Source organism: Mytilus californianus, unplaced genomic scaffold (assembly GCF_021869535.1).
Source record: "Mytilus californianus isolate M0D057914Y unplaced genomic scaffold, xbMytCali1.0.p SCAF_32, whole genome shotgun sequence".
NCBI lineage: Eukaryota > Metazoa > Mollusca > Bivalvia > Mytilida > Mytilidae > Mytilus > Mytilus californianus.
In genome coordinates, this window is record NW_026262682.1 from 2,476,204 (window position 1) to 2,488,526 (window position 12,323).

The following is a 12,323-nucleotide window of genomic DNA, read 5'->3' on the forward strand; positions in this document are numbered from 1 at the left end:
AGACGGGCGAATGCTATCGAGTTTGCCAGCATTCTTATTTCGCTCACCCTGAGATTGTAATCTTTCGGGTGGCGGAACACTTTCGATTTCCATTTCTGATTCGTCGTTAAGTGTTGAAAATCTGTTGTGTGAGGAGAGTCGTCGATCTCCAGGACCATGCGCAGCTGGTTTTACTCCGCCTCGACCCCTACCCCGCGACCTCGAATCAGAAGACTTCTGAGAGGATGTATTTGCTGGCTTCTTTGGGACATCCTTCTGTTCTGGAGAACGAAGAGGAGACGGGGCTTTAGAAGACTTTGTACTAGATGCAGAAGATAAACTAGTTTTATTAGATGCAGATGAAGGAGGACTATTGGAGATGGAAGAATCATCAATGTCACTGGGAAGATCCCAGACAGATTCACCGCCCCAACTGTCTGATTTAACTGTATCTTTTTTATTTGATTTCTTTTTTTCATTTTCTTTAGATGATGACATTGAGCTCTGTAAGGAAGATTGAGTTGACTGAGTACTGGTTTTAGAAGGTGTTGGTTTTCTTGGAATTAATATTTTATCGTTAGGTTCTGTTTCAACAGGCAGCATTGTAAATGTCTCAGCATCAATTGGCCAGGTCATGCGAGTTTGTGTATGCTCGTGACTGAATGAGCGGACAACTTTGCTGGCGTACGATGGTCTGTTCGAAACAAGGAGATCATTCGAAACAGAAGCTATCTGTTTAGCTTCTGGGTAACTGATGTTTCTTTCTGTTTTAATTTTGATAATATTTTTTTCTTTAAGGTCATGAAGGTAAACAGGGCAGTCCCTAGATGATGAAAAATGGGATTCACCACAGTTTACGCATTTAGAAGATTCAGAGCTACAGGTTGTTCCCTCGTGTCCTTCGTCAGAACACTTGAAGCATCTCTGCGTACCACGACATTGTTTGCTTCCATGACCAAACTTTTGACAAGTGAAGCATCGAATTGGGTTAGGGATAAACCTGTCAACTCTGATTCCGAAGCAACCTAAAGTAATAGATGGAGGAGGAGTTGGAGTTCTAAATGTCAAAAGATATGTATTTAATTTGATTATATTTCCATTCTTTTTTATTTGAAATCTAACAACATCCGTTACACCTTGGCTTGAAAGTTCCTCACAGATTTCTTCCACGGTAAGGTCACCAAGGTATTGACTTCTGTCTCGAATGATCCCCTTACAGCTGTTCAAACTGTTGTGAGGAGAGGCAGAAACAGGAAAGTTTGTAATTGTTGTCAGTGTAAGCAAATTTGTTGATTGACTTTTGTTGGAACATTCAACCAACAAATTGCCTGATCTCATTTTTGAAACTTTTTTTACAGTACCAGCAACGCTTTGAATTTGTTTGTGAATCACAAAGGGAGATATTTTGGAAATTGGTTTTTCATCTGTTCCTTTTTATTACAATAAATCTGGGCCAACTGTCATCTTCCTGACAGGGCACTGAATCATCACATTTTCTTTTTTTATGTATTAAAGCTGATTTAGAGGGTTGGTTTTGTTGTGCCATAGGAAATGAGAAAGATTCACCATTCTTGTCATCCACCCACCTCGGAGAGCCTACAAGGGCGATGCTGTGTTTCCGTGGCGAGCCGGGGTCAAGTGCTAATGCTGAAAACGAGCTCCAAGTATAACATGTATAACGTAGCTGGTCCCCAAAATTAGCACCCAAGATCCACTGCGGAAAGCACCAGATGTTCCAAGAATGGTATACTCAAGCAGAGCGTATCCATCAAGCGAAATAGAAAGCGTACCACTTGATTGACCCATGAGCCATCGCCTTCTTCAGTTATCCGAAATATAAATAGCTTTATTTAAAACACATGTGTATATCATGAAAATTGTTACAAGAAAGCTTATTGTTGAGGATTAACTGAAGGGCTCGACATGACCAGCCGATTGATCGAACCGGGTCCATCCGACCTCCCGTTTAGATGATATTGGAGCCAAAGCAGCTTATTGAACTATAGTCTTGTCCGTCCGGGTATTTTCTGACCGTAAGGAGTCTGGCTACAGCCCTCATCCGCAAGGATCTCGTCAACCACCGACACGGGTAGCAACCCACGGCCAACGGGTTGGAGAGCCTATTTTTTTCAAAACATCGGGCAACTCGTACGATGTTCGGATCACTTTAGTCTGGTCTCTACCCTTCGACCTGTCCAGCATGGGTAACCCTACCAGGAGACGAAGCTCCAACTGGCATAGCTCTTGGGGTCACTGAGACACGCAAGCCCCCCGACCACGGCAAGGATAGCGATCCACCGGGGGGCTATGATCTTGGACAAATTAATTGTATTTCAAAGTGAGTAGCATTAATATATGGCCTAGTAGGAATAAAATAATGGAGCATATGCCACCGGACTTCAAACCTTTGTACCCCAATGCTCATGTAATAATAGACTGTACAGATTTTTTTTACAGAAAGACCATCTTCCTTAGCTTTGACGTCGAAATAATTTTTATCGTACAAGAGTTACAACACATGAAAAGGACTGGTCGGAATAGCGTCGCATGGTGCTACCACTTATATTTAAGCTTTGTATTCTAGATGTATGTCTTGCATTGAAATTACCAAGCAAAGTTGATTTATTGAGTTATTAGAACTAGGAGATCAAATACTGACGGACAAAGGGTTTATTTTGAATACTAAATTACTGAAAGATACAGATGTAACAATAGCAACTTCGCACTCCCTCTGCAGAGATGGACAGTTAACACCATCACAAATTCAGGACAATCACAAAATCGCATCATTGAGAATACATGTTGAGCGGCATATAAAGCGAGCTTTGAACAGTATACAGTCCATCTTTCATTAGCTGGATCTGAAAATCAGTTATGCACGGTTGCTAATATATTGACTCTGTTCAGGAATTCATTAATTAAACATAAAAACTAAATCACTTATTAAAAGATAGCATTTTGTTTCATTTATACATACAGTTACATAATTAAGTTAAAGAAATAAGTGTAGAGTTCAACTTTGAAATCTAAGTATATGTTAACTGATATTTTCCTGATTTGCAACCAGGTTCTAAATTTTCAGCAATCTCTGTCTCCATAGTGACCGCCCCATGACTCCATACTGCTTTCGGAAACACCTTCGCTTTTCATTACATTGTAAAATTGAGAATGGAAATAGGGGGATGTGTCGAAGAGACAACAGCTGGAGGTCATCAATGGGTCTTTAATGCAGCAAAAAACCATCATAAATGAGGTATATTTTAACCACTATAAGGAGATGCTGCTTACTTAATTAAATTTTGAATTCATTGAGTCCCATTTGATGTTATTTGTAACAGCAGGATCCTTGGAGATATAAGCCATCTCCATGTTTTCTAGTTATAATAATACCTACTGCCATGTAATTTGCATTTTATGATTTTTCAAGCATGGTACATTTATTGGATTTTCATGTTCAACTCCTGTTTGGGAAGATGGTAGTCATCAGGAGTGTTCAAACATATTACCAGAAAGACATAGTTGTTGTTGATGACAAAGAATTGTCACTTGCTTTTCTTGTAGATGAAAATTGTCAAAATATATATGGAATACATACTAATTAATTAATAAATACAATAGGTAGGTCAAATAAGCTAGAAGTCGAGTGCACCTGCACGATAGGGGTTCGAACTTAGAACCTCAGTGTTGAGTTGGTTTGCTAGTAATGACAGTAGTAACTACGTATACCTTTCTGCCCGCAGATTAGCAATAAAATATGAGTTTTTCAAAAAATGGTGTGACCTGTTCAATGAACCACATGGGGTTGACGATGAAAATGCATTTGAGGTCTTGACAGCTGTTATATCATATTTATTTAATGTGCCTTCTGATTATTTTAATCAAAGTTGCACATTCTAATTTCGAAAATGTAAAGCATTGACCAGTCATCAGCTACAAAAATGTTTGGCCTTTCTAAATTCAAACAACAGTCCATCAAGTATCGATGGAGACCATGTCGACCAATGAGGGTACAAATTGATTTTTCTTGACCCCTGATAAATTCTTCTTTACGAATCTTTAACCAAGATAATGTTTCTTCCTCCTTAATCAGACCTTGGAAACTCGCAAACAACAACGGCCAACAGGAGACTTCCAGAACCTAACATATCTGATTTGCCTGTCCACTGATAAGTTTCGGGGACATAGTTGGAAAATTAACAGCAGATAGAGGGGTAGAGGAATTCTAAACATACGAATTCGGACTGTTCTTTAATTCATCAATTTCTTAAGAATGAGTCAAGTGATTTTTGAAATACCAATAGAAACTACCGATAATCAACGGGTCATAATTGAATATTCTGACAAAACAAATTGACATTGCCATTTTAATGGCAATGGAATACTGCACTGAGATCCGAACTAGACCATTGCTATGCAGTCGACCTGCCAGGAAAGCCAGTATGTAGTTTTAAAGATTTTAAATGTTCATGTGTAGGCGGAACACGTATTCTAAATATTTCTACATATCAATAAGATCAGAGTTAAGGTATTTGTATGCCTGAAGATGTGAATATCAGATATGTTCTGTACACGGTTACAATTTCATATTAAAGGTTTGGTGAGGAGTACCAGAACAGTTTAAAGTTAGTACGTTCTTCCATTAGATCGAGAAATAAAAATAATTTTTAGTTGAACTCTCACGCGAAACAGATGATCCGAATGACAAAAACACAATAATCATCAGGGCAAACATTGATGGTCAGCTACAGCCCCTTGGTTAAGTCGGACGTCAGCATATCACCAAGGTAACAGCAGTAATGAAGAAAATAAAATTTGTAAAAATAACTGGTAAATACGTTACCTCGTGGTTTGCTAACAAATATTAGAAATGAACAAAGTTGCGAGGATATTTGTTACTACATCAATATAGCTGTTTAAGTTAAGTGAAGGAAATGAAGGCCAGATCCTCAAAAGAAAATTTAGAAGAAAGTTGATAGTCCTGCGATTAAACATTGCACCCTCAAATTGAAAACTCATATGACATTGAAATATTGTAACATGAAGTTAGATACTATAACCCGGTCTATAACAATAAGTAAATATTTTCTATAATCCATAAAAAAGTTTTCAATTTTCTATAAGTTCTGAGCTTATTTCCGTTTGTATGGTTTTGTATATTTAAGCTTCAATTGGACTACGGCCCATGCCTTTCCCAATCACTGGTTCAGTCAGGAATGAATCATATCTAATTTTGGAGCCCTTCTTGTGTAAATGTGTTGATCAATATCACCAATACGAGGTGTAACATGTCTGTAATCATTCATTTTATTTTATTAAAAGCAGCCAAAGGTTTCAAATAACTATTACTAAACTTGTGCTAGAAGATTATAGGACAGCATGTTTTTCGGAACCCTACCTCAAATTTGTCTGGTATTGATATTAAGTGATGGACAGGTTTGGTCACAACCTTCTTCATCCTCTGGATAGACTAGAGCTCATAGTAATGGTAAATGTTTTTTAGCAGACATTATATTTGACATTTAAGACAGTGTAGGGCCAATGTGCGCTAAAGTTAAAATTCCGGCATTTACCAAGGGGGAAAGTAAGCCAATTTTACGTTTCAAATTGTTTACAGCCGGTACAAACAAATTTCAGATGACTTATGTTAATTCAAAATTAGAGGATATTGAGCTGCTTATAGAGGGAACAACGTACAAGGGCATCCCCTTTAACGTCAAAATTCGGATTTGTAGTAACGATTACAATTCGAAAGTTGGCAGCAAAGCGGTGTACAATACAGTTGTCTTTGTGGAGTAGACTCCAAAACCCATATTTATTTACAGTTTGTTTTCACACAAGTCATGCATTCTCGAGGAAAGACAAAAAATAATAATGCAGGGAAGAATTGTTTCAAAAAGTTAAAAGAAAGAAATCTCAATCAATTGAGATAAAAGATGAACTTGAAGACATACATGTCCATACACACACACACACACATGGGGTAAACCACGGCTGCAACAAGAACTTAATGATATTTTGCATGGTATATCCCGTCCACCAGCTCTCATGACATCCGTCCAAAAGCACTCATTGCCACAAATTCAATTTTCTCAATGTTGCATTTGTATCTATTAAAATTATTTAATAGATTTAGAATAAAAGCCTTTTTTCAAACTGCAATTTTTAATAATTGGGGGGAAGGGGGGGGGGGGGGGGGGGGGGGTAGGACCTTTATCGGAACTCCGGGATCGGGTGTTTTCAAGCTCGGGATTTCGGGATTGACCCTTTCGGGATCTGGGAATTCTTTTTTCGAATATCGGGATGTCGGGATTTAAATCTATTTAGAATCGGAACCTCGGGATTTCGTGTTTTTAAGAAAACAGTTGGCAGGGAGTTGGTGTTAGTCGGGGATACTGTCTAACTGTGTTATAATATGCAAAACGCGGACTATAAATATGTACTGCAAGTGTTCACAAAACCACTATCAATCAACCAATCCCCATCGTGAAATAGTTTTTTTTTATGAACAGTGGTATCTTTGCCGTCACGTTTGAGAAGTTTAATTAAACCCAACATCACATGGTTGGATGTCATAAATGCTCAATCTGTCATAATTTTGAATTCTATGTTGTATGGTGAGCTATTGAGATGGTTTGATATTGCGGCCCTGATTCCAATAAGAGCAGACTTAAACATTATTTGCCTTGTTTGGTTCTTAAGACTTCCCTAGATCATTTCGCGTTGATTCTTCTAATTTTTCAAATTCCACGTTGTGGTAATTCTCCTCTAACCAACCTCAATAATAACAACTGCCCTATATCTAGAAAGTGCTATGGTGCAAACATTCCGATAAATTGCTATTTTCAGTTTCAACAATACAGCTTGCCATTATCATACAATTGACTTTCGTTAACACGTACAAAATACAGTGGTGAAAATATTCATCATGGATATGCAATTCATATCTTTCAAGTAACCTTTACCGTTGTGCAGTTCTATAGCATCGTTAATCAGGTCTAGAATTTTATCATCATAATATTGTTCATTGTTGCTATTTGACCTTCTTTCTGCAGATAACGATTTACATCTAGCCAACTCTTCTTCGATGCCATGAATGGTAGTTGAATTAAACATACAGTATATATAACTTTATTCGACAATGTGTAATTTACACACCTCGAATTATAACTATACTAAACTAATCGTACTTTAAGGTACAATTTTACTTTAAAGTTTACAAAGTTTTCTTAAATAATATTTTTAATGTCTTTTGAAAAAAATTGACAAGTTACATACAGATTTATCTAGAGAAAAAACTAATGAAAAGAGATGTAAATAAAATATTATCCATCTTACCTACAGGTTTACGAAAGGGAGATAATGACAGTATTTTAAAGAAGATATACTAGTATATTAAGCCATACACCGCCACACTCCTCCCCACTCAGAACAAATTAGAATTTTGAGAATATTTTGTTCTAAAAAGAAAAAAATACATAAACAACATAAATATCAACATCATGTAAATAAATCACAAAATAACAATAAATTCATATTATATAAAATACCCAATTTCATTAACAATGTGCCCCTTCCTCAATAATGTTCTTTTGTTCCTTAACACAAATTTACCATCGTGTGACCACTTTAGCACAGTTATTGTTTAAATTTATGTCCACATACTGTCCTCCCGACACTGCTAAGCTGTTATTCGGTTGTACATGGAAATTAATGGGATGATCATATTGATGGCGTTACTTTGCATCCCCTGTTGCTCTGTAGAACATATTTGGTACTACACGACTGGTAAGAGTATTATTTTTAGTGTATAGCTGTTTATGGACTTTCTTCTGATGTGGTAAAATTTTCGACTTCTCTGCAGATTGTTTCGTACATCCTTCCATGCTACAGTGATAAAATACAATAGACTTTTCGTGGAATTTCTTCCAGTGCTTGGAATTTTTTAGCCTAGTACCTTTTGTTAGCTATTATTCGTGTGTTTCTTTGTCCTATATGTTCTCCCATTTATTTGTATTGTGGTCCTGTCATGTGATGTTGTCGTTTTGGTGTTGTGTTTGACGTTGCCATAAAAGCGGGAGGTTTGGCATGCCACAAAACCAGGTTCAACCCACCATTTTTTTCTTAAAATGTCCTGTACCAAGTCAGGAAAATGGCCATTGTTATATTATAGTTCGTTTCTGTGTGTGTTACATTTTAATGTTGTGTTTTTGTTGTGTCGTTGTTCTCCTCTTATATTTGATGCGTTTCCCTCAGTTTTAGTTTGTAACCCGGATTTATTTTTATCTCTATCGATTTATGAGTTTCGAACAGCGGTATACTTCTATTGCCTTTATTTGGCATACATGTCGTGTTTAAGGAAGTGAGGGGTTTTAAATCCCTCTACTTTAAAGGGCATGCCCTTTTGGCCATAAATCATGTGTTTCAACAGAGTTAGCCATATTTCTGTAAAAAAAGTAATAGATATAAATTCCTAATTTATTAGTATAATAAGATTCAGTTAACATGTTTAAACTTTTTAATTTTTTCTAGGTAAAATGTTGCCTGGATTAACATAAGAATTGTTTGTAGGACTTGGCATCAGCTAACATTAGTGCTGCTGTATCATTACACAATTTATGATATGTTTTTAAGTGCCTAAGCAAAACAATTTTCCTCTTAAATGATCCTTTACATTTAACATAAAGTGTTATTGTGATGGTGTTTGTGTGGACTTTTTTCAATGTTTTATGTAGCTGTTGTTTGTCAAATATTTATGCGTAGAGCATCCATCAATCTCGCATTTCATGCCTTCTACTGGAAATAGTAGTCTTAAATCATCATTTAATGCTAATGTCTCGCGATCATCTACCTAAATTTGTAATTCTGCCATTATAAACTGAAATTTACAGAAAAAATATCAAAACGTTGTCTGTCTTTTATTATGTGTAATACATGTATTTACTTATACAAAACACGGATATATATATATATATATATATATATATAAAACGGCCGGTACTTTATTCCCAATTATTATGTTGTCTTCTTTTATCAACCACATACAACACAGTATGTTGCACATAACTCAATATACCGTTAAATTACTAGATCAAATAATCCTACTTTGATTATTCGGAATTTTGATTTTTATTTAAATTTTAGCAACCTATACCAGAAATAAGACTAGGAACCCTACTTAACTTCGGAAAAACCTATGTAATACATGATGAATCTCCTACACTTATTTTGCGCACTATCGATATTTCTAATTGCCACATTTATGTACCATACAAAACCTCTTCAGTAAATACATGAATTATTAACCTTTTCCATTTCGGAATTATTAACAAAAATATCCCTACTTGAAGGTACTGAAATAAATTCTTTTTGAATAAGTTTTTTGCTTAAAATGGTGGTTATCTTTAAGTTTATAAATACACATGCAAGACTGTTTTTTCCCAATTATACTGCAACTTATTATTTACATGAGCAGCAAATTTGCGTTGACTGTATATGTTTATGTCAGACTATAAATTTTAATGTCATACATTCACTAACCGTATATCAGTGATTTTCTTATCTTTTCTTACAATTTATTTGTGTTTAAGTGTATTGACGAGATATAAAAATGATAGACAATTTCGTCATGAATCGGAAATAGTATTCTAAGCCTCATCTTTATTTTTGTTTTTATTGCAAGTATATATCACTGTATACATGAAAAAGCATTGCCAAAATTTAAAAGCCAAAGGATTGTGTCATTTACCGTTCAGCCAAATTTAAACCTAGATGCTTCCATTGGACTTTTAACACCAGAGCAGAAATAAACGGAATGGCAGAAGATAGTGATAGCAATCAATGACAAAATAAGAGGAATAGTGAGAGGGAAATATAAAAATAAAAATAGTATTGTGTGTAATCTTGAATACACAGCGATTTTGGCACAAAATGTAAAACCAGAAATCCACATAACACCACATAAAAACTACAAAAAACACCCAAACTTGTAAAACACAACTTTAACAAACACAGGTACTTCTTGGGAAGACACTCACCCCACCTCCCTTTTACTTGTATATTGATTAAATACAATTTAACTTAGTTTGAAGTTAATTTACTATCTCTGATACAACCCCTTATTTTATAATTAGAAAAACAGAATTAAGGGGTTGTATCAGAGTTGGTAAATTCACATGAAAATAGATGAGACATGCGCAGTAGTGATATAATGGTATGCATATTGGAAGTTTGGAATTTGTTTTGCACATTTTGATAATGTTCTTCAATATGCTATAAATTTCCCAATTCAGGCTTATGATGACCGGACCTGTTTCTGCAGTTTGATTTTTTATATTCTTTGTTATCCATATGCAGTCTCTTGGGAGTAGTATTGACCTGACGATGGGAAGTGTCCTTGAATATATTTTACTATTCTAAGTATTTCCAAGTTTGCTTGTTGGTTACTATGTTCTGCAGATCTTTCTCGTCTGATAATATGATTGATTGATTGATTATTGGTTGCTTAACGTCCAGTGGCAAATATTTCATGCATATTCAGGACGAGAACAAGTTCACAATAAATACAATAGGTAGGTTCTGTAATAGATTAAGGGATTAAGGTCGGAGAAATTTAGACTGCCACGGGAAATGAGGGTATATTGGATAGGGACAGAAATTTAGCCTTGCAACAGGTCACCTACGGACCCCTCAAAGAGTTGTTGCAAGGGTTCTTAACGTGCAAAGAGCGTGGCACTCTCTTTACACGAGGCATCGGATTTAACGTCCCCATTCTGACCGGACGTGGCTGCAAATTTGTACATCCCGCACAGCCAAACGGACGCCCCACTTTAGCACGGGTTTTACTGCCGGTCGGAGGAAGACCAATGGTGACCATACTTCTATTCCCCAGTCACCCTTGGGGGCCTGATAATATGATGACAGAATCAGTTTCAGTTTGTTTGTCAACAACACCTTTCTCGTAGTGTTGAACCTGATTGATGACCATATCTGCTTGGTCTTGGGTGAGGCCTCCCTTAAAAGACGACTGTCTCTGTGGAACTGCTCTTGTCTGACTATAATCTCCTGCTCTTTGATACAATACTTTGACTAAACCACTCTTGCTACCCTGCCTAAAAAAATCAAATATAAAAAAAAAATATTTCTATAGGAAATCAATTCACAATTCATCTACATTGATATTCAGGTACAAAGTTGGTATAAAGTGTTTTTCTTACAGATAATATTGCACTGTAAATACTTGATTTTGTAAAGTTGAATACTGTTGTTAAGGATTTACTCAGGAAGGCCCGACTTCACAGTTTCATCAGAAAAATACCTAATATTCTCATTGATCGATCTGGTGTATTATGGACAGAATCCAGTATATACTTAAAAGGGAATCAAAAATTCAGTACAATGCAAACCGGTTAGGATGGTATAATCCTTATCTCTAAGAGTTTTACCATCAAAATCAATGCGTTTATCATCGCTGTTTAACGCATACTGAACAATCACCACTAAAAGGATTTAAAGCATCAAAAGATTTGGGACAGACAAGAAATCATGACCTTGAAACCGAAACAGAACCCAATTACTTGATTCGGCCTTTTTAACATTTTTTTTATTCGAGCGTCACTGATGAGTCTTTTGTAGACGAAACGCGCGTCTGGCGTAATATAAAATGTTAATCCTGGTATCTATGATGAGTTTATTTACAGCATTTTCAAAGGTATTCCACGGACTAGGGTGTTAAAAGAAACCATAGCACATTGTAAGTGACAAACGTGTTGTAAATGCACGTAGAAATATACCAGCTGTGCTACGAAAAAACTTGAAAGATACGGGAAATAAACAAGTTATAAAAAAAGTTGATGAACCTACGCAAGGACGTTAAGGTCGTTTCAAGAAATTTCCCATTTTTATACACAAGAAAAATCATATTGAACTCAGAGTTAGTTTTCTCTGTCTAAAAGCCAAAATACACGTCATAGGAGTAAACGGAGAGAAAAGGGTCTATTCTGATTTACATTCCAAACTTTTATTTATAGAAAAATATAATTACACTAGTGTCACGTGACTTCAAACTCAAAGTAAAGACATTTTCTAAAAAAGTCAAAAGTGCAGGTGCAAGATGAAATCGGATCGCCTTGATTTTGGTCTCCCTGTAATCAGGATAACTTATTTTACTGGAAAAGTGCTGCCACTAGTTTTTTATTAGAGGTTTTGTTAATAAAAAACAATAAAACATGGAGAATTTTATCGATTTATTGACTTTTTGGCACTTCGGGTTGTGAAATTTCTTTTACACGAACGATATAACTAGTAGCAGCACTTTTTGAAAAATTTGAAATGTGGCCTTTCTGCCA